Source organism: Euprymna scolopes, chromosome 46, assembly GCF_053919585.1.
Source record: "Euprymna scolopes isolate OS-2025 chromosome 46, ASM5391958v1, whole genome shotgun sequence".
In the NCBI taxonomy this organism is placed as follows: Eukaryota; Metazoa; Mollusca; class Cephalopoda; order Sepiida; family Sepiolidae; genus Euprymna; species Euprymna scolopes.
Window position 1 is genome coordinate 35421508 of NC_136527.1, and position 12614 is coordinate 35434121.

The following is a 12614-nucleotide window of genomic DNA, read 5'->3' on the forward strand; positions in this document are numbered from 1 at the left end:
TTCAATCGAAATTAGATTGTAAAATTAAAATAATTCAAATTTTAAAGTTAATAAAATCATCATCATCCGATATATAAATGGGGGCATATAAAACAAAACGAGAGATAAACGTGAATTCGTGAGGTATATATATTTTTCACTTCCTGATATAATATAGATGAGTATTGGCTGAAGAGAGCTTGGTATGGATATCTAAAACCGTCCTAATTATAGGACTTTAAACCGACGGTACCAATGACTTGTCTCATCTAACAAGTTTCTGTACACAAAATACAATATATATATATATATATATATATATATATATATATATATATATATATGCGTGCGTGTTTGTGTGTGTGTTTGCCGTGCATAACATGACAAACAAAAACTTTTTCAAACTTATTTTTTCTCTGTTTCTTTCGTGTTTCTTTACAAATATTGATTTTGAATTGTTTTATTTTGTTCTTTCGTCAGTAGCATTTACTATTGTTATAATTAAGCAGCTATTTTTACATTTCCTGCAGAGACCGAATTCAGAATTGAAAAAGGCAGTGCGGTCAGTAATAAGATCTATAACAGGAAAATAGTGTCGTTGCAATGTAGAAGGAAACGTAGTTACAGGAGGTGGGTGGATGATGTAGAGCAGTATTTTAGGGTGACCATACCAACCGAGGAAGAAAAATATCAGTGATCCTGCCTTTAGATAATATATTATTACCTCGCAGAGTATACTATCGTGATCAGCAACATGAGATCACTCTAGAAGAGATGCATCAATCTTTTACTTTTGTAAGGGTTAACATTTGGAAAGCAAGGAAAAAACTGATAGAGAATTCGGATAAGAAAACAAAGTCCATATATTTTAAGAGTGGAGATCTGGTTTATTATAAGAACCACCACAGTTGTGACGTAATCCCCCACTGAAGAGCTTTAGAATACCCAGAGGGCTCAGGACGGGTCGAATAACTACGCTGAGATAGCTAATCATCCCCGGATAGCGCCAGAAAACCTGAGGATCTAAAATGGAGAATATAAATATTTATATATTTTATTTCATGAGAAAGTTGATGACAGGAAACTCGAAACATAACATTGCGAGTCGTGATAATTAGTAATTCAAATCCTAGGTTTGGAAATTGTAGCCACATAAAACCTGGGCTTTTCGATTGCGTGGCGAGATCTTATTGGCTGGGAGAGCGGCCACCCCATCCACATACCTTACTATATATACGACTGTTATGCGAAAATTAGTCAGAGAAGAAGAGAGTGCTTGTTGATTTAAAGAGGAACAGACCGTATAGAGCCAGTATCCCTCTACCTACTCATCCACCCGTCTGTCGCTGTCTGAAGAGATTTGAGACTCTGAAAAACTTACTAAGAACTGAATGATATTTGTAAAAGCATTTGTAAATAACTTTGCGAAATTAAGCTTCAGTTGTTATTCGGTTTCAGCATACCAGATTTCATGTAATAAACTCAAAGAAGACTAGACGACACGAGCCGAGAAATCAAGATAAGTAGGGGTCCGAAACAAGTTTCTTCACGAGGAGGCGTTACACAGTCGAGGAAAGCTAGATGTATGTTGGAAACCAAATTATGTAGTCATAGATAAAACAGGCTCCGTCTCATATAGGATGAACGATCAGTTGACATGTTCATGATAAAGGTGCATGCGGAACATCTGCTGACAATGTCGATCCAGGAATAGCACATTTCTAGAACGAAAATACCATTAAGAAAGACCACATTGGCTTCTCCGATGGAGTCCACTGAGTCAGATAGCAATTCAGCCATGGAACAAACTGATATCACAATATGAAGAAGTAAAGATCAACAGGAAAAGCCGGATGAAGAGTGACATATTATTAATGGAGATGATAGTACTAACACGTAGCATGACTTTGAGTTATCCCCTATTTGCATCACTTGAATGTCAAAGATGATAACAGGATCCATTTGAAAAGGCTTAGTGTAGGTTTGGAGTTTGGAAGTGGGGAGGAGGAACAAGTGAGAGGGAGTTGTTTAGGTTGGGTAAGATCTATATGCTTTGTTTAAAAAAATATTCGGTACTGTTGCATAATTTGACACAGATTCTTGGTAATTCCCGAGAACCATGGATCAAGCAACCAGAAATCATCAGTTAAAGCCGAGCATAGTTCAAATGTTGAAACACTAAATCGACTTTTTTATTTGTTTATTTATTATGTAATGTTTTTATATTTTTCTGGTGATGTTAAGGGGTCGGTAGTTTTTTCTGATTATTTATTTTTTAATTCATTGGGTGTGCATTTGTTTCTCCAATGAAAAAGCGCTATTGAAATGGAAGGAGGCGAATTTCAAATTGGAAGAAAGTGAATAAACAAAAAAACTAACAAATTCAGTTTCAAACATTCCAAAAAAAAACTTTACTGAAAAAAAGCCTTAAAAAACGAAAATATTTGTTCTTACACCTAACAAGTTACAGTTAGAAAAAAGTAAAACATTCATTTTTTCTTGATAAAAATTGTTGATAAATAATTTGCAAACAAATTTTTATTTCAATAAATAAAAATATTTTCAGTCACTTACAGGTTTTTGTTATTTTTGATAATTTGTATTTGCATTATTTTTTCTCGTTCATTTTGAAATTACTGTTACATCGCTCGGCTTAAACCAATGATTCTCAGTCTTGCCTGATCAATGCTCGATGGGAATTCCCGATAATCTGGCTCAAATTCTGAAAGTGTACTAATTATTCCTTTCTCGGGGTTTGTTTCATGCATGATACTTTGAAAGATGATTATAGTTAACCGTTTGAATTTTTATTAACTCGACCAGTAAGCACGCCTGGGAGTAATCGAGTATCATCTACTGTATTAAGACATTAATCTTTAGGTGAGTCTAATGATATAAATGTTGTTTTATCACCATACTTCATTCATGTGTATGTAACTGACACCCCCATTGAAAAATGGTATGGTCCAGTGACATTATTGATGAATGAGTGAGCTGACGCTGTCATTGTTGAAGGAATTTCACTGCATATTGTGGCCAACCTGGACTCCAATACAAACTACTTCCCCAGTGACAAGATTAGCTACCTCACTGATCAATAAATCACCAGACCATACCATTTTTCAGTGGGGGTGTTAGTTACATACATATGAATGAAGCACATAGTAAAACGACATGTCGTTATGTTAAAGATTACAACTTGGTGTCATGAATGTGGAGTCAGACTATGTTGAAAATAATATTTCAGGCATACCATTCATAATGAATGAGTACATATAGGGTTCAGAGACATTCTATAAGTGAAGGGCAGACATTTTCCTAGAGGTAAAATGGGAATTTTTCATTGTATTTTCGTATTTTAAAGCATTTTTAATGATAAGTAACAGAATTCAATACTTTTGGCCCAAAATTGACAGAACCGACGAAAATGTTAAACAAAAGAAAAAAAAACTTATTCTTAGAAAAAATGTTAATAATAAAAATGTAATGACTTAAATTAACAAGATAGAAACGACCCCCAAAATTGTTTATACGATCAATATTCGTACAGAATGCAGCTTGCAAAAAAATGACAATTGTTTTCAAGTAGAAATTTATGAATATGGTTATTTTGATGTAAATAAAAAAGAATAATGGCAAAAATGAAAAAGAAAAAAATGATATGCACATATATTGAAAGGGTAAGTGACCTATGGAATACATTCGACACTGATTTTAAATGTTGTACAATGTTTGTTGTTGGTTATTTTGTGTTATAATTGTGTTTTGTTGATTTGAAAAAGAACATATATATATATATATATATATATATATATATATATATATATATATATTAAACTGATTCTGATTGTTGGAGAATTTCATTATTGTATTTGTTTTGTATTGTAATAATTGTTTTGTTGAATTGTGAAAAAAAGTGTAAATTGATGAGATGCTAGAGAGCGTTGAGATGGAGGGGGAATGGAAAAATATGTGAATATTTTTTAAATATTAAGAAGGGGGTGTCGTGTGTTGAACATGCACACACACAAAGCAACACATGACAGCTCGTAACAAATGCATGGAACGATGAGTTGTCAATATTGATATCGTCAGTGGTAGAAAGGTCAATTATTTGACGCAGGCAGCTGTTGAAGATGAGCGTACTTGCAAAAAAGCAGGTCACATATATAGGCCAGAGGAAAAGGCAAAAGAAGAAAGAACCATACACTAAACCGGCAATCAACATCGCACATGTGTGGCTCGATTCATACGAGCTAATAGGGTTGCAGAGTCCGAGTCAGAAGGAGTTGGAGGCTTTAGCTGGAGTCGGAGTCAGAGTCGGAGTCAGAATTTTTTATCCGACTCCGACAGTCCAATGAATTTATTTGTTTTACATTGTTTTCCTGTTTGGTTCTATCAGTCTTTTTAATTGTATTTTCACATCAAAGAAGCCACATTGCCACTTTGTTGTAGATGGCTACTATCAGGGACCTAAGTTTAAGAGGTACTACGTAGGGAGTTTAGCAGCAAGATGTCTGTTTACATTACACTTGACCTTCTGCATGTCAGTACAGTTAGGGAAGCAGGAACCCGGAAGAGAATTCCAAAGTCTAGCAGTTCTGGGAAAGAAGCTATTAGAGTAGAAGGCTTTCTTACATCTGGGGATCTCTACTGTGTAGGGGTGGCACTTCGTTGCTTGTTGGGTTTGTCGGGAGTATTTTCATTGAGTGAGTACAAGTGCTTGTAGTTCGTCAGAACACCGACCATTAAAATACTTGTAAAACAAGAAGAGGAAATCAATATTTCGTCGATAGGACAAGGGCTGAAGCTTAGATGACAGTTCAAGTACCAGATGCACCAGCCCAAATATGAGAACAGTACTGCATACATGGGCGAATGGTGGCTTTGTAGAGGCACAGGATACGTTCAGGCGGAAGTAACTTTCTAGCACAGTAAAGAGAGCCGCCTTCATTGCAATAGCCTTAGCAATGATCTCCCGCATTTATATCATATTCTTTAGACATACGTCCATCGAGGACAACCTGGATTCTCCTCACATTTAAGGATTTAATTATGCTAAGCATTAATCCAATAGAACCATAGATTTTCTTTTCATGAGAAAACAATCGTGCCATACCCTTCAAAAGCTTTAGATATAGGGCTATTGGCCTCCCCTCCCCTGTCTTGTCCAGTGCTTGGTATATACGTTCAGAGATTACAGTGAGAATATCTGCAGTAGAACAGTCTTGCCTAAATCCATATTGATGGTCAAACAGAAGTTTTGCAGCTGTAAGGTGGTGGACTAGAGCTTGATTAATTAAAGATTCAAATATTTGGTGAAAAGCGGGAGAGATTAATTGGGCAATAATTTAATGTGTCAGTTCATTGGCCAGAAATTTTGTAAACTGCTACCACAGAAACAGTATTCCAGCCCAGCCAGCCTGAATGATCGGCCCATCATCGGCCCATTACAGTGTTTGTCGGCTGATTGTCGGTTATGTAATGGGCCGATCATTCAGGCTGGCTGGGAGCTGTCAGGAAAGCAAGATTCGTAAAGACATTTGTTAAAGAGTTTAGAGAGAACTGGAGAAACCCCAGCGGGATAGTTTTTTAATAGCACAGCGGGGATGAGATCAGGTCCACATGCTTTTAAGGTGTCTAGGATTTTTATGATTTTATGTGCTTGAGAAGGAGTGATTCTCAGATCATCTAGTGTGGTTTCTGTCCACAGGGGAAAATCAGGGAGAGAACGGTTTGCTGGGCCCAAGGTAGAGTTTGAGGGAAAATAATGGGCAAACATGTTAGCTGTCTCAGTTGCTGTGCAAACAACCTTATGATTGTTGGATATTGGAGGAATTACTGACTACCCATTATTTACTACACTATTGTAGATTTTCCAGAAATCATGAGTTCCTAATTTCTGCGCTTCAATGCGTTTCCTGGTGGTTTCAGTATATTTACTATTAGTTATCACTGCTTCTTTCTTACAATTACTTCTAGCTTCTATATACTTTGTCTGTTTGTACAGGACTTATGCTGGATAAATATGTATGCCTGTTGCCTTTGAGCAATGGCAGCTGCGCAAGTAGGAGAAAACCATTGGGGAGAGTGAGGTTTGCTATGGAACTTTTGTGTAGGAACATATGCTTCAATTGCTGCTTTGAACCATGCTGTATTCCCATTTGCGCACTGTTCTGTAGGAAGACAAAAGATATTTTCCCTTCTGGCGTTTCTGGTGTGATCTCTAATGGCATCCCAGTCAGCCTTGTTTTAGTATGTTGTCGTTTTGAGCAATGGCTCTTCAACTTTGGGTCGAGAGTTTAGAGTGATTCTATTATTATCACAGCATGATCAGCATTCCTAAGTAGGCAATCAGCATTTGTTAGGCAATCCTTAGGATATCTTGTCAGAAATAGATCCAGAAGTGATGTTTGCTGGTCCTGGCGATCTGCGAGATGGGTTGGGAATGTTACTGTCTGTGTCAAGAAATGGGATATAGCAAAGTTATGGATGATGCTACTAGCTGTGTCAGTGTAGTTAGAGAAGCCAAGCAAATTTATAGTACAATCCTGGATAGATGGAGATCAATAAAGAAAATACAGGTAGCTAACGCTATGTTGTAGTTAGTTTAAAGCCTGGTCACCTGATTCTAGTTTAGATTCCCGAGACATGGAGAGGGTGTTACAAATATAGACTCGTCCATTCCTCTTACAGTCCTTACAGAAAATACGAAAGAAACTGTAGCCATCAACAAAATGTTTTATATACACTTAGACTCCAACCAAAACCTCATCCCTAGGACCAATCATGCAGCTTCCAGGAAGTTAAGTAACTCGATTGCGAGATGATTGACCTACCACATGGTGAGGAGAATTGTTCAATTTGGATTTTTGATTGCATATCTTTGAGTGTCTCTTCTTTCTCTTGTTCTTCCTATATGGGCAGAGGAGAGTTTTACCTATGCAGGTAGAGAAGAGAAGGAATTTTTGTTAGTTTCATATGATTGTAGGTGAAATATGTTAGGAAATGATCAGATTTTTTTCATGCTGCTCTGAGAAATGATGTCGTTTTAGCAAGCGATGAAAGTAAGGTGCCCTATATCCAAATAGAACTAACAAGCACGTCTCTTCCTTGTGACATTCACTAGGAGTTTATCTCAAGATGAGGAAAGAGATGAAAAGTTTACTTGCTTACATCCTCCCAGATGATTATCATAGGAAATATTTGAAACATATCCAAATTTCATAACAAACAAATGCATCTAAAAGGTAGATACACAGGTTCTTTTAATCATAGCCAAAAGAAAAATAAAAGATTATACAAATAACAAGAGGCGCATAACGGTTCCTTACTTTATTTCTATGGACACAAGGCTACGTTCAGTCATAACCAGAAGAAACAAAAAAGTAAAAGTCTATAACAACAGCAAAGGGTGAATAACAGCAGTAGTAATAAATGACAAGAAGAATTAACAATAAAACATACAATTCAACACCAAGAAAAATTAATAATGAATCACACTTATTGAAAAACTAAAATAATATCGTTTTTTTTTTAACTTTCAAAATACCTGGATTAAACAATTTTCCAGAAGGGTCTAACCAGCTGAAATAAATTATGAAAGAAATTAGAGATATAATACTCAGATTTTATTTAAATGCTGCTTATATAATTCAGCTATCACAAAAACACATGTTCTTGTAATATAACGTGCATGATGGTCATGTGAGAAAATCAGAAGCAGCTGTAGGATAGCTGACTAATTTAAATATAAGCAGCCACCATCTTAGCACATATGCAAATAAAGCAAGTGTACGTATACTGATGTCATGGGAAAGAGAAGAGAAAAAGGCAGAAAAAAGGATAAGACAGAATTCAAACGACAGCAATCAGACATATTTTGACTCATTTTTTGACTCATATGCCGTGTGAGACAAAATGTGCTACATGGTCGAAAAAGTGGAAACGCAAATAAAAGGTCATTTCTCAGTCAAGCTGTGCACATGGCAAATGCAGAATATTCACTTATGAAAACCCATTAATAATAATTCAAATGTTTTCATCTATCACAATAAATGTCTCCCAAAATATGAAATAGTTTAATTTTATGTCGACTTTACTTTTTAAAACAGAATTATAGTTAAAGTGTACTATCACACTTGGCTGGTTCTTGGGCTTCAGGCCGGGATCAAAGTGTAGTATCTGTTCCGGCAGATACTGCAAGCAAAGACCATATGTGGGGTTGCCCCCACATATAAGACCTTGGTCAATGTAGGGGCAACCCTTCATATCAATTGCCACTATACAGCTCCCCTATTCCCGGGGAGTTGGTCTCCATTTCCCCTTCACTCCTCACATTAAAAATCGGCCTTGTGCCTAATTTGCTCAGTGAGGGAGCAAATAAATACCCAGTAAGTGTTATTTTTACAATATTTGCATGATAAATAACACTCAAGATGAGAACAGTAGTCTTAATAATCTAAATAATACAAAGAATCATGCCTCATCTAAAAAATTCAGAACTTTAATATTGTAATTTGTTTAAAAATCATTGTAATTTTTTTTTTTTTTTAGTCAACAATATTTGTAAGGTTTATTGTTTTGGTTAATGTCTAAAATCTTTCCAAAACCCTCAAATTCCTTTACAATGACGACTTTTAGAAGTTTTCTTTTCAAGGATGCTGAAAACAAATATATACTTCAAAAATCGGTGCAGAGAAATAGTTTCATGATATGAAAAATTTACTTTTCAAAAAGTGAGAGATAACATTTAAATATAAATTAAAAGTAAATTGAGCACCCACTTTACGAACACTATGGGAGGGGGTAATTTTTTGCATTTGTTTTTTGAGCGAAAAGTATTTTGTTTTTGTTTTCTTTTCTGATTTCCTCTTTCAATAAAGACACAAAGTTATTTAAGAACAAAAATAAAGTATAATCTGTATACAGATACGTGTCATTCCTTATGTTATCAATGATGACCATTTTTGTATGTGCGCACTCGCACATATATTTACCACAAACAAGTAGTTTTCCAAATATTAAGCAATGTAATTCCTTATGTTATCGGCGGTGGCCAATTCTGTATGTGCAAGTGCATACTTAATTGGCCACCACTTATAACAAATAATTACATTTTTTTATATCCAGATACTTGTTTGCAGCAAATTTTAATGTGATATTCGTTTTCAGCATACCCAGAAACCCATCGAAGTTGTAAGGGTAACGATGATTGTCAGCTGGAAAGTAAATAACAATTTATCAAAACGGCTTTCAGGCAGGCCTACAAAACAAATAAAAAAAATTATCACCATGTGGTCAGAAAGTGGGTGCTTATTTTACATAAAATTTATATGGAAAACTGATCTCCACTTTTTGAAAAAGTAATTTCCTCATATCATGGAAAATAATTCTCTGTGCGACTTTTGAAGTATATATTCGTTTTTAGCACACCGGAAACACTAGGTGTACCAGAATTTGGGGGGAATTTTTGACACCCCTAACACGAAACTGTGAATAAAATATTAAAAAAACTCGTAATTTCTCTTTTAAAAGTGGGTTATTTATTTTCTTTCTGGATTATACTTCCAAAATAAACTATTAAAATTGTATAAAAAGTAACAGAAATATTATTTTTTTTATTTAAACAAAAAACAGTAATAACATTAATTGGATTTTACGAGTTCAGTATTTTTAAATTTTTAAACTTTAAAAATCTATCAAAATTTTTCTATTGATTCTATTTTTACGATATTTTCAGGGTCAATGTGAAATTTTATGCTCTTTCCAATGAACTGAATATAATATTTTAGACAAACGTTTTTTTTACTTCACGCCCCCCTATTTTGAAATGTCTATTAAAATGTAAATAATTAATTTACTTACCAAAGTTTTATATATCACAAATTGAAGATAAAAGATCAATAAATAATATATTATAATTTACAACAAAAAAGAAGTGTTTTTTTTTGAGAAATTTACCTATAAAGTCCGAAGTTTAAAACTTTTTTTAAAATCACGTTTTTTTTTTTTTTTTTTTTTTTTTTTTTTAAATAAAACCTTGGTCCTTGCTCCTTTAATTGAAAATAAAATTAGGGTTTGAATTACATTTTTCGAGTAGTTATGTGCTTGGAAAGACACGGGGTCGAATTATTCAATATTTTTCACGCAGTTTCTGACACCTATCGAAACACTATAAAATAATTTGCTGAAAAAAAAATGAAAAAACAAAAGACATTTCTTTTAACTTTAAACGTCAGAGCGATCCGGAATGAATGGTGAACACTGAGAGCTTGGGGGTCAGTGTTAAGGAACGGACGACACTGAGAATAGAGGGATCAGTGTTAGGAACGGACGATACTGAGAACAGAGGGATCAGTGTTTAGGAACGGACGACCGGTAGGGAGCTAGATTGCGAACCAGAGGAACAACGTACGAGCGAAGTAGCAGACCAGAGGTGCAAGGTGCAAGCGAGGTAGCGGGCCAGAGGTGCAAGGTGCAAGCAAGGTAGCGGACCAGAGGTGCAAGCAAGGTAGCGGACCAGAGGTGCAAGGTGCAAGCGAGGTAGCGGAGCAAGGTGCAAGCGAGGTAGCGGACCAGAGGTGCAAGGGAGGTTGCAGGCGGGAGATGCAGGAGGATGAACGTGCAGTGCAGGAAACTGCAGGCAGGAGATGCAGGAAGCTGGAGGCTGCAGGAGGCACCAAGGGCTGGAAAAGGCTGCTGCTGGAACTGTAATGAGGAGGGCTAACAGAGTAAACAAAGTGGTAGGTCTTTCGTAGGAACCTAGCCCTGAAAAGGGCACTTTGAATTACTGCTGTTGCTGCATCAGCGCTGGTTCTGGAGTGGTTATGAGGAGGGCTAACAGAGTAAACAAAGTGGTAGGTCTTTCGTAGAACCTAACCCTGAAAAGAGCACTTTGAATTACTGCTGTTGCTGCATTGGCGCTGGTTCTGGTTCTGGAGTGGCGCTGCTGCTACCGCATGAGATCCTTCGGCAAGTGAGTGCATCTCCAAATTCGGGGACTCGTAGCCCCCTAGCCGGCTTAACTTTTTGGGCCGAGAGGGTGTTACAAGTTACATCGCTCTCAGAAAATGAATAAATGAAGGTCATTAATTTCAGACGAAATTTTTACAAATCAAACTTAGTTTAGAAGTTTGAGAATTGTATTTTAATTCATTCCGTCTGAAACAAAAAGACAATCATTTAGCTTTTAACCATAAAAGATTAATTTTTGTGTATATTTCCTTTAACAGCGAGGATGCTGGGGAAAGGAGACATAAGTAGGTCAGCTGGCCTTGCCTTTTAGGTGTGGTTATTCGTCCACTCTCCTTTCTTTTCTTCTGTTGCTCATGCTAGAAATGACGCGTGCTTATTTTATCGTATATAAAACGGTGGGTAGGTAGTTTTTCTTGCCCCCACGACAAACGGAAGAGCAAGTTCGCAGAAAATAAAATTGAAGAGTAAAAATAAAAAAGAAATTATTTCGAAATAGAGCCAATTTATTTGGTGAATATCATGGATAAAATTAATATTATTTTATTTAACATTTTAATATTTACGTGAGAGATAACATAATTGGGATCTATCAATTTTTATGAGCGAGATTACAGGTGCAGGAATCTCTTAAAGTCAAAAGTAGTAGAGTATCTGCAGGACCGTTAAAAGTAAATTTAACGAGATCAGCAATTAATAGGTTTCCACCTAGGCACATCTTCACACACATAAAATAAAAAATATAGATATTACTCCAGAAAATAACGACACTAGAAAAAGAACATGAAATCATTGTATTAAGATGAAATAACATTTATTTATGTGTTAGGAATATTAATTTAAATCGTTTCAAGGTAAATGTTTTTTTTGTTTTGTTTTTTTGTTTTTTGTAACTAGTGTTCATTATGCAGTCTTAATTAAATGAGGATCTCGTGAGAATAGCATGAAGTTTAAGATTACTGATTTTTATGAACAGAGTATCACACGTGACTTGAAATGAATGTGTATATTTTCTGAATATTTTTTTAATATTAATTTTGTAAAAATATTGAATGAGAATGAATACTACTTATCGTAATGTGCCGTAATGGCCGACGCACGTGATTTTTATGAACAGAGTGGCACACGTGGCTTGAAATGAAGGTGAATGTTTTTTGAGAGAAAAATAGTCATTAAACCATGTAATCGAAAATTTTGTGATAATTTTTATCATTAAAACCACATTAAATATTTTTGATATTATTTTTTGTGAAAATATTGAATGAATACTGCTTATCGTAATGTTCCTGAAATATTAAAACTATTTTTAATTGTAAACATCAACAATGTTTTATTTTTATATAAAAAAGCAAACAGAAATTCATGCGTTATTTTAATCTTAAAGACAATAATTTGCGATTTTAGCCATCATATCGGTGTCACTGGACACATGTATCCATAAAAAATAAAAATAAAACGGAGTTTTTAAAGAAAAGGAAATAATAAAATCCATTCATTAATTGATATTTTAAAGTTTATTATCCATTTTCATATTAAGTTAAATGAAATGCCTTCCCCCAAATAAACCACGATGAAATATTTAGTTTAAAATACAAATAACGATTTACTAAACAACGTTTTATTTACTGGATATTTTTTCCAGCATTCACCGGAAATTATTA